Source organism: Mytilus galloprovincialis, chromosome 1 (assembly GCF_965363235.1).
Source record: "Mytilus galloprovincialis chromosome 1, xbMytGall1.hap1.1, whole genome shotgun sequence".
NCBI lineage: Eukaryota > Metazoa > Mollusca > Bivalvia > Mytilida > Mytilidae > Mytilus > Mytilus galloprovincialis.
The window spans coordinates 72,156,442-72,170,633 of record NC_134838.1 but is presented as its reverse complement, the minus strand read 5'-3'; the positions used below and the strand labels follow the sequence as shown (position 1 = coordinate 72,170,633).

Sequence of the window (14,192 nt, the reverse complement as noted above, 5' to 3'; positions counted from 1 at the left end):
TACCATTCAGATTTGGACAGAAGCTTCTTACAGTACTAGTCAAAAGATAGTATCTAGAGGAAAATTTTTATATTTTTTCTTGAGGCTGCGACTGACAGCAAAAGTAGGCTAGACCTGGGTTCCGCATACCCTTACAATTTTAATACTAGTAGCTGAATACATCGGTAACCTATCTCATGCTAGGGGTTGATTTGAAGGTCACATGAATACGTATTCAATGAGGTCTAATTATTCACTTGCATGTGCACAACTCATCAACATTGTTTCTTAGCTATTTTTAACAAAATAGAAACAGATTGGCTGCTAAAAGTTAATTATAATTTTACTAAACCATTTTCGTTAATGATTAAAACAAAACTATCATATTTAAGTTTGTATATATCTTGTAGCTAATGCACCTATAACAAAAAAGTGCATTTTAGGATTATCACTTTTTAAGGGTACTCTTCTGTTTAGTATTATCTTAACTTTTGATCAGCTGACCATATTACAACATTGTTTAAACAGTTTGTAAATAGGTGTAAATATTCATTTTAAAATTACTAATTACTTGTAATAACTGGACCATTTAAGGAATTACTTGTTATAACTGGACTTTAAAGAAATTACGTACGCGTGTATCTACTAAGTGCATCGGGAATTACATGTTATTCCTAAATTTTAATAATTACATTTAATTCCTTATTTCGCCTATTTACTGTAACATATATATGTGCTCATAGGACAAAACTTTTTTATAAGTTAATCAAAACTATCAACCTTTTTTTATTACATGTTAAATGAACAACCATGAATAATTTGCCTCTATACCTTATAACTATAACACATTTAACTCATGTAATTATAAGTTGGATTTCTAAGTATGTTTTTGACAAACCAAAGAAGTATAACCAGTAACTCTAACAATCCCCCATGTACAATTCTTTTTGAAATGTGATAGACTCCCTCATCAATTTTGCCATACAACAGAATACATTAATATGTCGTTGGATGTTCGACAATTTTTTTAACGAACATATATACGTACTTATATTCTCCAAAAACTCAACAATAAAACATAATTGACAATTATTTAGATTGTGCAATAATAATATGTTTTCTCTGAATATGATCCCGTATTGATATAAGTCTCCATTTTCGTCGTAAAAAGAGATAATCCGCTATCTAGTATATTGTAAAAGGGAGCACAACATCATTCGGATAAGTCATTTAACTATTGAAAGCAATAGATAAAATTGAAAATGCAAATGTGAGTATGTCATAGCGATAACAACTCGATCAAATAGCAAATAACACCAAAGATCAGATGACAGCCGAAGGCCACACACTTTTTGATAGTCATAACTCCACTAACGCCGTTCTCATGAACTTGGACAGTGGACAAAAATATAAACCATGCGATAAAAGTCAATACATTTCATGATCGATATTAAGTAAAAAATCAACAAACTATAAAACAACAACAGACACACAATCAACGTACATGTAATAGCATACGACGCAAAGCTATCATAATGACACTTGCATTTGGTGGGTGTAAATTGAAAGTGCAATGGAAGGTATTACTAACTAAAATATTTTCGAAGAACAGTATTACATGTTTTAATTGGTACATAGTCAACGGATTCAGAAAACAAACGTTTAAATTTGTGTGAAATATTTTCGAAGGCAGTTCCAACATATTGACTTGCATTGAAAGTGGACAGGGTTATATATGTGTCTATATCGATAACGAATATGCTTAATTTTCATCAGAACAGTCAACTTCTCATTATGTATGTAACGTCTACCTTTCTAGTGAGTGTTGTATAATGCTATGAACTGAGTGGAGATCCGTCATTTATTGTTAATGTTACGATGTATTATCGGACTGTTAAACGAGCAACATGAATGTTGCCACTATTTACACAGAAATCGATTTACAAGGTTTGGTGTTTTTGTCATTGTTTTGGGGATGTTGTACTTTTGTATTTTGTCCTTCAACTCAGTTGGGTTAGTATCATTCTGAATGGTATAACTGGTATCGTTTACGCGCTTTTTTTTGCTTATATTACATACATCATTTGGTGTTTGGTGAAAAATTATCTCATTTGTATTTATACCACGTCTTCTAAATTTAGAAGAACTGCACATGTATAAAAGAGGGACGAAAGATACCAGAGGGACAGTCAAACTCATCAATCGAAAATAAACTCACAATGCAATGGCTAAAAATGAAAAAAGACAAACAGACAAACAATAGTACACATGACACAACATAGAAAAACTAGAGAATAAGCAATACGAACCCCATCAAAAACTAGAGGTGATCTCAGGTGCTACGGAAGGGTAGACAGATCGTGCTCCACATGTGGCACCCGTCGTGTTAATCATGTTTTAACAAATCTGGTAAATAGTCTAATTCGGTAGGTGACATTCATGAAAAAGAAGGGGATTGTAGTTACGACGTAAGGAACATATCCGATATCATCTTCGAAACGGTTATTCCATAACTCGTGATGGCGTCCGTAAAGTTTACGAAAAGATGGTTTCAAGTTCACAACTTGGAACTCTTGGTTTAATAGCTTCCTTGTGAGCAGCAACCCTCTATCAAGAAAATCATGATAGGAAATACAAGCACGGGAATATCGTATCAATTGGGAGATATATACCCCGTAAGCAGGTGCTGCTGGAATGTTGCTACTTATAAATGTACTGTTACGTTGGGAATATGTTGTTTCTATAATTATGTTGATACCTAAAGATAAAAACAGCATGTTCATAAATGTAAATTAGTTTATATGCTGTGTTAATCTAAAAATACGTTTACAAGAAATAAGAACAGCAACACATCCCTGCACTGTTAGAAATACCCATAACTCAATCAGATTGATTACCATTTTGTTTATTTTTGTACACTTTTTAATAAATATTTACAACCACCCCAAAAAAACAAAGATGCAATTGTTCATTTATGAGATATATTTTACATTATACTCTCAGTAAAATTTACATTTAAATACTAATTCATATTTTGCTCAAAGTCATTCATGAGGTTATGAACAGTAAACTCAATACGATGTTGACCAGTATTTGACATCAGCGCTGAACGGATGATCCTTCAGCTAGTTACTTTCAATTCCAATATAAATTTGTCCTCAAGTTGAAATTCGTCAGGTGTGTCGTTTCTGAAATGAAAAATACGGACAACGTTTTGGTACAGGTAGCATTTTTTCAAGTATAAGTATATTTTTCTGTGTATTATATCGGAAGAAAACTAAGGATACATTTATGATCTTTAATTTCTCATAATACTTTTTTTTCTTGTTATAAGCGTAGAGTAAACAAGCTTATATAAATATCTATTACAGTTTTGGGGTTGAGACCTTTTCTGCTGCGTTATAAAGTGGTTATGTTCATTCGTTTATTTGTATAATTACTTTATCAATACGTTGAACGTTCCAAGAAATAATTTACGGTTCGATTTCTCAAGATAATTCAGTCCAGTCCTCCAGAGTTGGACGGACATATCCGAATTAATTTACACCACATGGTATTGTTTTAGGTAATAGATTTCTTCCATTAAACTGGCAGAAATAATAAAATAGGTTATTTGTAAGTAGTTTAGGTTTAATAAAATATTCTTATATAGATACAATTATAATGGAGCACTTACCGTTTTACAGTTATTTTCATTAGTTTTTCCACCTTACAGCATAACTGTCATAAGGGCTATGGACAATACCAGTTTGTGCTCTCCTCCGGGTGCGGAATATGTTCGCTGTGTAGAAGACACATTGGTTGCCTTCTGCTAGTGTTTGTCCTTTGGTCGGGTTGTTGTTTCTTTTATACATGCCCCATTGCCATTCTAAATTTGACCATACTCGTTTATATTGTCCAATATGCAAATATGAAATTAGTGAGAAAAACGAAAATAGAAAACAGTAATTTGCAAAATATACAATATTAAAAACAATAGGAAATAAATCTGTCTTAAAATAGGACGTGCAACGGTTCCAATCGTTTTCTCTCCGAGGTCGTTTCATTGATTGATTACGACTGCAGAGCATTATTGAAACCCAGAAAAAGTTTCCTCTCACACATATAGTATTATCAATTCTATTTCTTTTTATGAAAGTACAATAATGAAAATTATTTGGATGGAGAGTTGGATTGGCACTCATACCACATCTTCCTATACCTATACACGTATGTGTTTAGATATTCCTTACCTTAACGGAGTGCAATGCTTTAGGTAGACTAAAAGTAAAACATACTGGAACTGTTATGAAATGCAGTACTAAATTATCTTCATGACATGTTATGTCTATAATAATACATAAACACACTTTAAAGTATATATATAATATATATACGTGTGTTAACTTAAAGAAGAAAAAACAAATCACATGAAAATGACATGTACTTGCAATGAATATTTGATAAAGCCCAAAACCTTTTTAACACGAATTTATTAATTATAATACCATATAAATACATAAACGCATCACAGATTGATTGGTTAACAAATAAGCTTTTAAGCATTAGAAATACAATGAAATAGTATGTCGCAACATAGTTGAGATATAGGTCAACAAGATAACAACCACTTAACACCAATACTCAACATGCTATTTTAGTTCAAGCTCATAGGTATATCAAGTTTGACATGATCTCATTTTTTTAAATTTTATTTTAACTTTTTGACTTAAATGTGTATTGAATAGTCAAATTAGTATGAATTTTACAGTCTTATAACCCGATACGTTAGGTAACGAAAATTGCAATTAACACACAATACGCAGGTATATTAAATATAATTAACAGTTATAAAAGTTAAAGTAGACATTAAAACAAATTACACGTTTCAATAAAAGTTGAAAACCTTCGATAAAAGTGACAACATGTAAAATACAATATACAATTCAAAAGTACAATTCAAATCATAATAAACAATAAAAATATGTTGAATATTTGATCGGTTCGTAGAAGTTTACACTATGTGATGAAATAAATGGTAACAAACACCTTTTATTTGTTTTTAAAATTTAACATTATCACCGTCTATTTAAAAATAATATTAGGAATCATACTAAGAAAAATACGTACATTTGCCACAGGTACAGTATTGTCCGACCCATCCTGTTACACATCCTTCTGTACAGGCACCCGTATGAATATCACATCTTCCATTAACACATCTTAGGGGATCACATCCCCAAATGCAGGAACCATTATTAGGATGACAGTGTTGGTTAACACATATAGATGAACATGCTTCGGTACAATTTGTCCCCCATCTACCCTTTTGACATCCTGCAATAAACATTGACCTTGCTTTTTTTCTTTTTTTTTAATGCAGTATGCATTTGCTTTCAAATTATTAACTTCTATTATTTTATTGAAAACTAATATATCTGTATATTCGTGCGTGGACGTCAGCTATTTGAAACACCAAATTATATTAGGAAAATAATTTATCACAGATTCGAATAATCAAAGTTATTATATTTATATGATTTGCACCACGTGACTTTGGCCCTTTTATTAAGATACTTCCAATTGTTTAAGATAGAAATCAAAAATATATATCAAATTTGCGAATAATGCAGTCCTTTATAGTCAGGAATCTTTAACTAATGTATCTTTAACAACTTCCTTTGGCGGCAAAGTACCTCCTATCTAAGCAAGTTAGCAAAGAACCTCAAGTTTTGCCATATGGTACAACAATGATGTAGTTGGAAAGTTTTGAACTTCGTTCACTCTTAGGTTTACAATCAAAACGACGATTTTACATATTTAATACTGTTATGGTAACTTAAAATCATAGTATATCATGCTAATCCTGTCAGACTTTCTGATGTCATTTAAAACAAAAACGGACGAGAAAGGAATATGAAGCTATAACATTGGGATCTTTCCAAATACGCTTACATCTTGATAAATAAAAATATCGCAAAACTAATGATGGTTGGGATAATTTGAAAGTGATTTTTATACTACTGGGTAATATATATAAGAAAGTCAACAATAATTAGGTCTTATAATAGCGGTCCATTCTTAAATGAATAAGTAGTGTTCCAATTTTTCAAGTACCAAGATTGAATTACTATTAAACATTAAACTGATAACACATTTTAGATATTTGTATAACTTCAATTCATATTTCGGCTCGTTTCGAGTTTTATTCCTGTTTCGTGAGTCTTTTTTTTTCTATTTTTTACAACAACGACACTGACCAAAAACATTGTAAAGTTGTTTTAACAATTATTTTGAAAAATGTCCAGTCAAGTTACCAATATATCGATGCTGTATGTTAAAACCAATATTTATAATAGCATAGTAAACAAAACAAAATGTAAATAGAAAGTAATGTTTAAACAAATAACAAGAAATATAAAAGAAAATATTTGTACAACAGTCTGTTAGCGCACACCAATCACTATGACTTAGGTCCATTCGAGAGAAAAAAAACGTGACGCGTTTAAAAACAAACACAATAAAGCACAAACACACATGGTTCTGACAGCTGATTTTTTTTTTTTTGATTTTGTGTATTGGATGAGCATATATAAGGCAATTGATTTTTTATTCCTATTTATTAACATTTTGTTATGTCCGAGCGATTTTTAGCATGCTTTACGATTAAGATTATTTAATTGATTAAGACTGTACGGTGAACAATATATGCTTATATCAATGTCATTATGTTATACTGGATATACGTCTCTCCCAATAGTTAGTTTACCACATCTCCGCAAATTTGTATTGCTGTTTTTTTTTTCGTTATTGAAATTTCTGATTTATTTATCATGTTTATGTTATAAATTCGTTTTTAGACGGTACAGTGTATTGCAACATTTTTTGCAGATACATATACAACCTACCATTTATAGCAACATAACACAATTCAACTACCGGTCCGGTATTTGTTAGAACATCACCTTTAGTATCGTAATAAATGACATATTTTCCAAGTTGATTACAGGGAATATTCTGAGTAATGTTTGGGAGACCAGGATCAGGATCTTCGTAACAGAGATAACCATCAGGTGGAATAGTTGATGTGTTGGTCACATATAATCTAAATCCATCCATACGATAGGCAGCTGTAATAAATTGATTACAAACTGAACTTAATAAAAGCTTGCAATACTGATCGATCTACAAAATATCCTTAAAAAGCCTTGGGACCTTGAATTGATATGAGTCGTAAATTCCGACACCAATTGATTTCGAGGACAAATAGTTCATGTTTATCTCACACGAGTATCTAGCGTTAACAGTTTAATTTGTGGGACCAATACAACAAATATTCAACATATATACCTGATTTGTAAGTTAACAAATATTTATCTTCTTAAATTTAGAGAACAAAACTGATTGTATCTGTTCTTTATCTCGATCAATTTATATGATTAAAAAAAAACATCTGGAACAGGATGTTCAATGAAAAGAAGATACGTTGGTATACTGATAATATTATGTAACCTATTAATAAACATCATCACATCATAGCACGTGACATCCAGTTTCTCACGAAAACGGGTTCGAAACAAATTCCTTTGACCTATACATTAAATTGTAGAAAATAAAACCTGTAACGGTTTGTTCCTAAGCAACTATAATGTCAATTTGGATACATATCGAAATATGAGGCATAATTAAGTGTGTCTATTGAAAATATGAAAATAAAAGTGAAACGTCTGGCAACATTGATATAAAAGAGGGGCGAAAGATATCCTATACTATAATTTATTTCATATTTTAGTTTTCCTTATTCAGACTAATTTTACTACGGTGTAAAAATGTACTAGTTATGTGACATCAATGCTGAATACGTGCTATATTCTGCCTACACCCACGTCAGAGTTCAAATAATGAATAATACTATTATGAATTATGTCTCTTACTCGATTTAAAGATTTCACACTCTAAACATTGATAAGTCATGTTTACAGGCGGTTATTGAGAACAGTCTTGCATACATTGGTTATGTATAAAAATTGTTGCATACTTACAACCCTCTCTGTAGTATATAGTTATATCTGTGATAAATGCAGACAAAAATGAAAATTGAAACATCCACCATGCTTTTGGCGCACCGTCCACGTTTGTGGTTGAACATGTTTCCAAAGTAAATCTATTTGATATAGGTGGCAATATTGCACCTTCAGGTGTGCTTCTTATAAACCTAGAACTTTGGGAAGCTGTCCCAAATGGTGTAAGATTATCTGCAAGATAAATATAAATAATGTCGATTTGATATGAAAAATGTTGATAGCACAAATATGTGACCGTCATATCCCTGCCAAATAATACGTTATAGTATGAAACAAAATTGAACATATATTTGTTATTGTTAATTTTGTGTGTGGTCTTAATATTTCAGTTAGCTTCCGATACCAAATTATATACACGACATACTCCTTGAGTAGGTTTTCATAATAAACCAAATTGTATTACAACATCATTTTGTGTAAAGCGTCTGTGCTTGCTTTTTAATTGTTACATGTATCATGTGTATGTTTCGTATGTGTTTTTGAATATTGGTATAAAGGCGTAAATATGAAGTTTTTAATTATGTCAAAATAATTTCATGATTTATCATTTTGGGATGAATAAACGGTTCCAGACTGTATCCATAATTTGAAAATACAATCTTAACAAGTATTTAATCGCATATTTTATAGCTACAATTAGTAACATTCAATAGGTGTTACTCTAGTTCACACGATTAAAATGGCTGAATTACCATTTTTCATGCAATCTTTCGTCAAATCACAATTTGCGATTATTTATCATCAATTACGTATGTTACTCAAATTCTGCATATCACATTTCAATTAAGACAATAACAATCAAAACCAAGGAGGAAATAAAGACTCACAAAACCAAAGGACATTAACATCAACAGTTATAAATAATAAATAAGAAACAACGCTAGCTCCACCAAAAACCGGGAGTGAAATATGACGGAGTGAAATATGTACATTAAATATAACGAACATAACATGAACACCGACAGTTTTTTTAACCACTAACGGGCTAACAGAAGTTATATTGATTCGAAAACAACAATATTTCACGAAAAATCATACCATTAGAATGACACAACGATACATTATTGTTAGCTACTCGTAGTGACATTTAATTGTATTGTGCAAGACCTTTTACATTCAAGTTATAACAAAAAGAGCACTTAAAAAATGTCAAAATGATTTGAATCCCAATAATCTAAGATGAACTGTCAAATCAAACAATGTGTATGTCATGAAAATTATCCCCGAATCGCTGCGCTACAATAAGCCTTAATATGTAAAAGTTCTAGCAGCCCTTTATAACATTGATGAAATCAAAAGACAACACATTTTCAACATTATACGAACATAATCAATTGTACATGTAATAGTAATTGACTCTTCGAGAGATGTGTTCATAAGGTTTGATAATAGATCAATATGTCCAAAACATGGCCAAAATATTTTACTTAAAATTGACAAATCGAAAAGGGGCGCTTATGATTAACTCAAGTATGACAAAAGTAGGATATTAAAAATGATCAGGCTATCGGTTATATGTAAATCATAAATACAGACAACAGTTCTTTACATCTGTTCAATAGTTATAATCGGGTTTAACTAAAAGCTAAAATTCAGATAACGAACTAAAACACAGAGAAACAATTTAATTATAATAGGAAAGCAACGGAAAAACCGAAACACTGAACTTCAATAAAGATAACCGCCAACATACAATGAAATGGACTATAATTAACTACTGCCATAATCCTGACTTGGTACATGACATTTGAAAACGAAAAAAAGATGGGTTGAACCTAGTTTCATAACAAGTCAAACATCCCATTTATATGCCAATATTACACATACTGCTAAAATGATAACACTACGTGACAGGAATACAGTGCAAACAATGTCAAGAACACTCAGCACACAATACATAAATACATAATATAATAGTTCATCACAACATGTAAACCGTAGAATAGCAATGACATCTCAAGTGCATTTTACGACACCCCACGAGGACACCACAATTGTGTTAACTTATTCAATAACAAAGATGTGTAGGGGATTTATCAAAGGACTCAATATATACATAACAGTATTATCGGGTGGTCCGGATCATAGTAATCGTATTGAGTTTTCGCCCGTAGTGCATGTACAGTAATATTTTCGCAATCGCCATCCGCACAAATAAATTATATTTGTAATAAATGTCTCATCGGTAATCATGCCTCAACTTATTATTTATATGAACCTTAAGCAATTTACTATTTATAAATCAACTTACGTTGGGCTCTTATTGACCACTGGATAGCTGTGTGGATTAGAAGGACTAATAACATTTGTAGTGGTGTTATATCCAATAATTATAGTCAGAATTATTACTAGCTAAAATGAAGAAAATAGAAGATCAATAATATAATAAATCATATTAGGTAAATAATAAATACGACATTCTATATGAGGGTGAACGTTTTGTGCTACTTCAAATACATATAAGCAGTATTTAAAAGTTGTAAAAAGGAATACAGCGAGTGCATTATAAGAATGTACATCTACAACAAAATGCTTCTATTGAAAACCAAAAACATCGTAAAATATTAAAGCAAGAACAATTGAGCATACACTAACAACATAACGATTGAAAACTTGAAAACTATAACATTGATTTGCTCCTGATCCTATTCCTAGTGTTAGTCTTGTATAATTTTAAATTTTAGTTTATTTATACATTTCGGAGTTTAACATGACATCCATTATCACTGAAGTAGTACAGATTTTCGTTTATTGCAAACTGAAACACGCCTCCGGATGTGGGATTTTCTCGCAAGCGGTGTCTTCGGCTGTTTTTTTCTCTAAAGTGGGGGTGTTGTGTCGTTGACACATTCAATGTGTCTTTTACTTGTAACACAACGTAGTACGCATTTAAATCGAAATAGGACTTACGCATGTGTGCTACTGTCATTATATGTAGAATTGTTTTTTTTTTAAATGACAGTTGAACGACTGGTGATCACTGTAGATCACTTTGTAATTGATAATTTTGAATAATAACAAAATTCTGTGTATTGGTAATATACATGTAGCTAGCTAAGTAGTTAAAATTAAGTCTTACAGTGAACAGCTACAATTATAGTGAATTCATATTCCTAATAAAATAATGTATGTTATACAAAAATATACACATATGTATATACAACGCCATCAACGGTGAACATCATACTTTTTTAATAATAAAAACATATAAATCTCGCATTGAAATTGAACAAATTCAATCACAAAATGATACAGGTGTCGACTACAGTTCACGTAAACGCCAACATATTTCGTTCATTTATATGATGGGATAAAAAACAAATTAATAAAATTTACAAACATGACAAAATAATAATTAGTTAGTCTATATATAAAGAAACAACACATACCTTCAGTAAAATAAGACTTCATAATGTAGAAAATTAACCTACACTTCATGATATCTCCCTACACCATTTTAAATAGTGACAAAGTTTCACCTATTTCAGTCAAGCATACACTTGTAATTTAATATTGCATTATAAATATGTGATGGATACGTTTTACGAAGTATGATCAAATTACAATGTACGTTTTGTAAAGTTCACAAACCTGCAATTAAATCTTCATTAAACTTAAGTATTGTAGAATTTTAAAGACACAGGGTGAGAATGGATTTAATTAGGTGAAAGACCTTATCTAGTCCTTCCTATCAATTAAAACAGAATCATAAACATTGCTCAAGAATATTTTTCTAAATTTACAAAACATACCTTGTAGAGATAGATTTTCTGACTTAGAAAAGACTATTATATTTACATAAAACAAAGTTAAAGAATGATATATGACAGATAACAAAAAACCCATTACTAGTCAAACCCATATCAATAATGGTTCATGTTGATATTTTTTTTAAATATTATACAGATAGCAATAAATATGTGGATACATATACTCACAGACTAAAATCACAACACATATTTTTTGCCTTTGATGATTGACACGTCCAATAATGAAAGGAAAAACCAAGATTTCAGTGCATAAAAGCTGATTGAAACGTGACACAATAAGATGTATCTTTTCCATTCAATGTCTATCATGTTATTTGAACTTAAAACAAAAAGGTTGGGAATACTTAACATTACGGAATTTAACAATACAAGTAATGAGCCGATAAATCAGAAATTAATTTTGAATACTAGGAATAGAACTGGTAATAAATATTTCAAAATAAAAAAGAATTATAAAAAGAAAGATCATCATACACCACTTTCAGTTTTATCGTTTTCGGTCGTTCATCAGGCAGTTACTGAAAGTTGTTACGCAGAAAAATATTTATTATCATTTGTGACCAATGTCTTTTGAACGTTCATCAAATATAGATATTGATATTATGCAATTAAATAATTTAAGGAATAACAAAATAATAGGCATAGGATATTGACAGTTGATCTTCAAAACCTTAAACGGAATTCATTTGATGAAAAATAGTGACATAAATACCGAACTCCCAAGTAAATTCAAAATGAGTGAGTTCCATATCAAATGTCAAATTAAACGTAATCATGTATCAATGAATGAAAATAATTGAAACACATGACATATTCCAATAGTGATACAGATGTTTTCCGAAGAAAAAAAATATTGTTAAAACCGGATAATACACATGTAGCTAGCTTAGTAGTTGAAATTTAGTCTTAAAGTGAACAGCTGCAATTATAGTAAATTCATATTCCTAATAAACGAATGCATGTTATAACAAAAAATATACACATAAGTATATACAACGCCATCAACGGTGAACATTATACTTTTGTAATAAAAAAACATATAAATCTCGCGTTGAAATTGAACAAATTGATCACAAAATGATACAGGTGTCGACTACAATTCACGTAAACGCCAATATATTTCTTTCATTTATTTGATGGGATAAAAAACAAATTAACAAAATTAACAAACAAGACAAAATAATAATTAGTTAGTCTGTATATAAAGAAACAACACATACCTTCAGTAAAATAAGACTTCATAATGTAGAAAATTAACCTACACTTCATGATATCTCCCTACACCAATTTAAATAATGACAAAGTTTCACCTGTTTCAGTCAAGCATACACTTGTAATTTAATATTACATTATAAATATGTGATGGTTACGTTTTACAAAGTATGATCAAATTACAATGTACGTTTTGTAAAGTTCACAAACCTGCAATTTAATCTTCATTAAACTGAAGTATTGTATAATTGTAAAGACACAGGGTGAGAATGGATTTAATAAGGTGAAAGACCTTATCCCGGCTTTCTCATCAATCAAAACAAAATCATAAACATGGTTCAAGAATACATTTCTAAATTTACAAAACAAACCTTGTAGAGATATATTTTCTGACTAAAACAGACCTATTATTAACATAAAACAAAGTTAAAGAATGATTTATGATAGATAGAAAAAAAAACATGCCTTAGTTAAACACATATCAATAATGGTTTATGTTCATATATTTTATTTTAAAAATATATAATACAGATAGCAAAACATATGTGGATAAATATACTCACAGACTATAAAATTGCAACAAATAATTTTTGCCTTTGACGATTGACACGTCCAATGATGAAAGAAAAGTCACGATTTCAGTGCATACCACCTGATTTAAACGTTTAGCGTGACGTATTCAATTCAACTTTGGAATTTCAAACTTACCTTAGACGATGGAATAATGAACCGACTTTATACACAATTTAGAATGTCATGCGTAATTGCATTTTTAGATAAAAACTAAAACACTAAGTCCTTCAGTATAGATGTATGTAAATACTCTATAATACAAAAGTAATCGACAAAAGAGACAATTTCTCGATGTGATTCTGAATTTTTCTTTTTGGATCGGGATGTTTCTGTGGCGCCTTTTCACGGTTGGTATATTTCACAATGTGTTCGCTTTGTCTTTTTTTTTAGTCATGTTTTAGACCTCACTGATCGTAACTTATGCATAACTGATAATTGATAAAGTAAGGAGTTCGTTACCTCAAATTGATTGGAACCTTCATTAAAAATCGTACAGAGATGCATATATTTGCGCAGAAAAGGAGAAAGTCCGGTAAGGGCCGATTTTGGCCTCAAACTCCAGGTTCATCTAACGAAAGTTTTTGGACACTTTTTA

General features: G+C 30.5%; 1 long non-coding RNA gene across 1 annotated transcript; it reads right to left on the bottom strand.

Moving 5' to 3' along the window:
* Nucleotides 1-2,943: 2,943 nt before the first annotated feature.
* Nucleotides 2,944-13,085, bottom strand: LOC143083114 (uncharacterized). Its single transcript, XR_012980546.1, has 6 exons — nt 11,432-13,085; nt 10,294-10,394; nt 8,001-8,213; nt 6,867-7,088; nt 3,656-5,295; nt 2,944-3,167 (listed from the first exon to the last, which is right to left on the bottom strand). It is a non-coding gene; the product is annotated as an uncharacterized LOC143083114 (long non-coding RNA).
* Nucleotides 13,086-14,192: the final 1,107 nt, after the last annotated feature.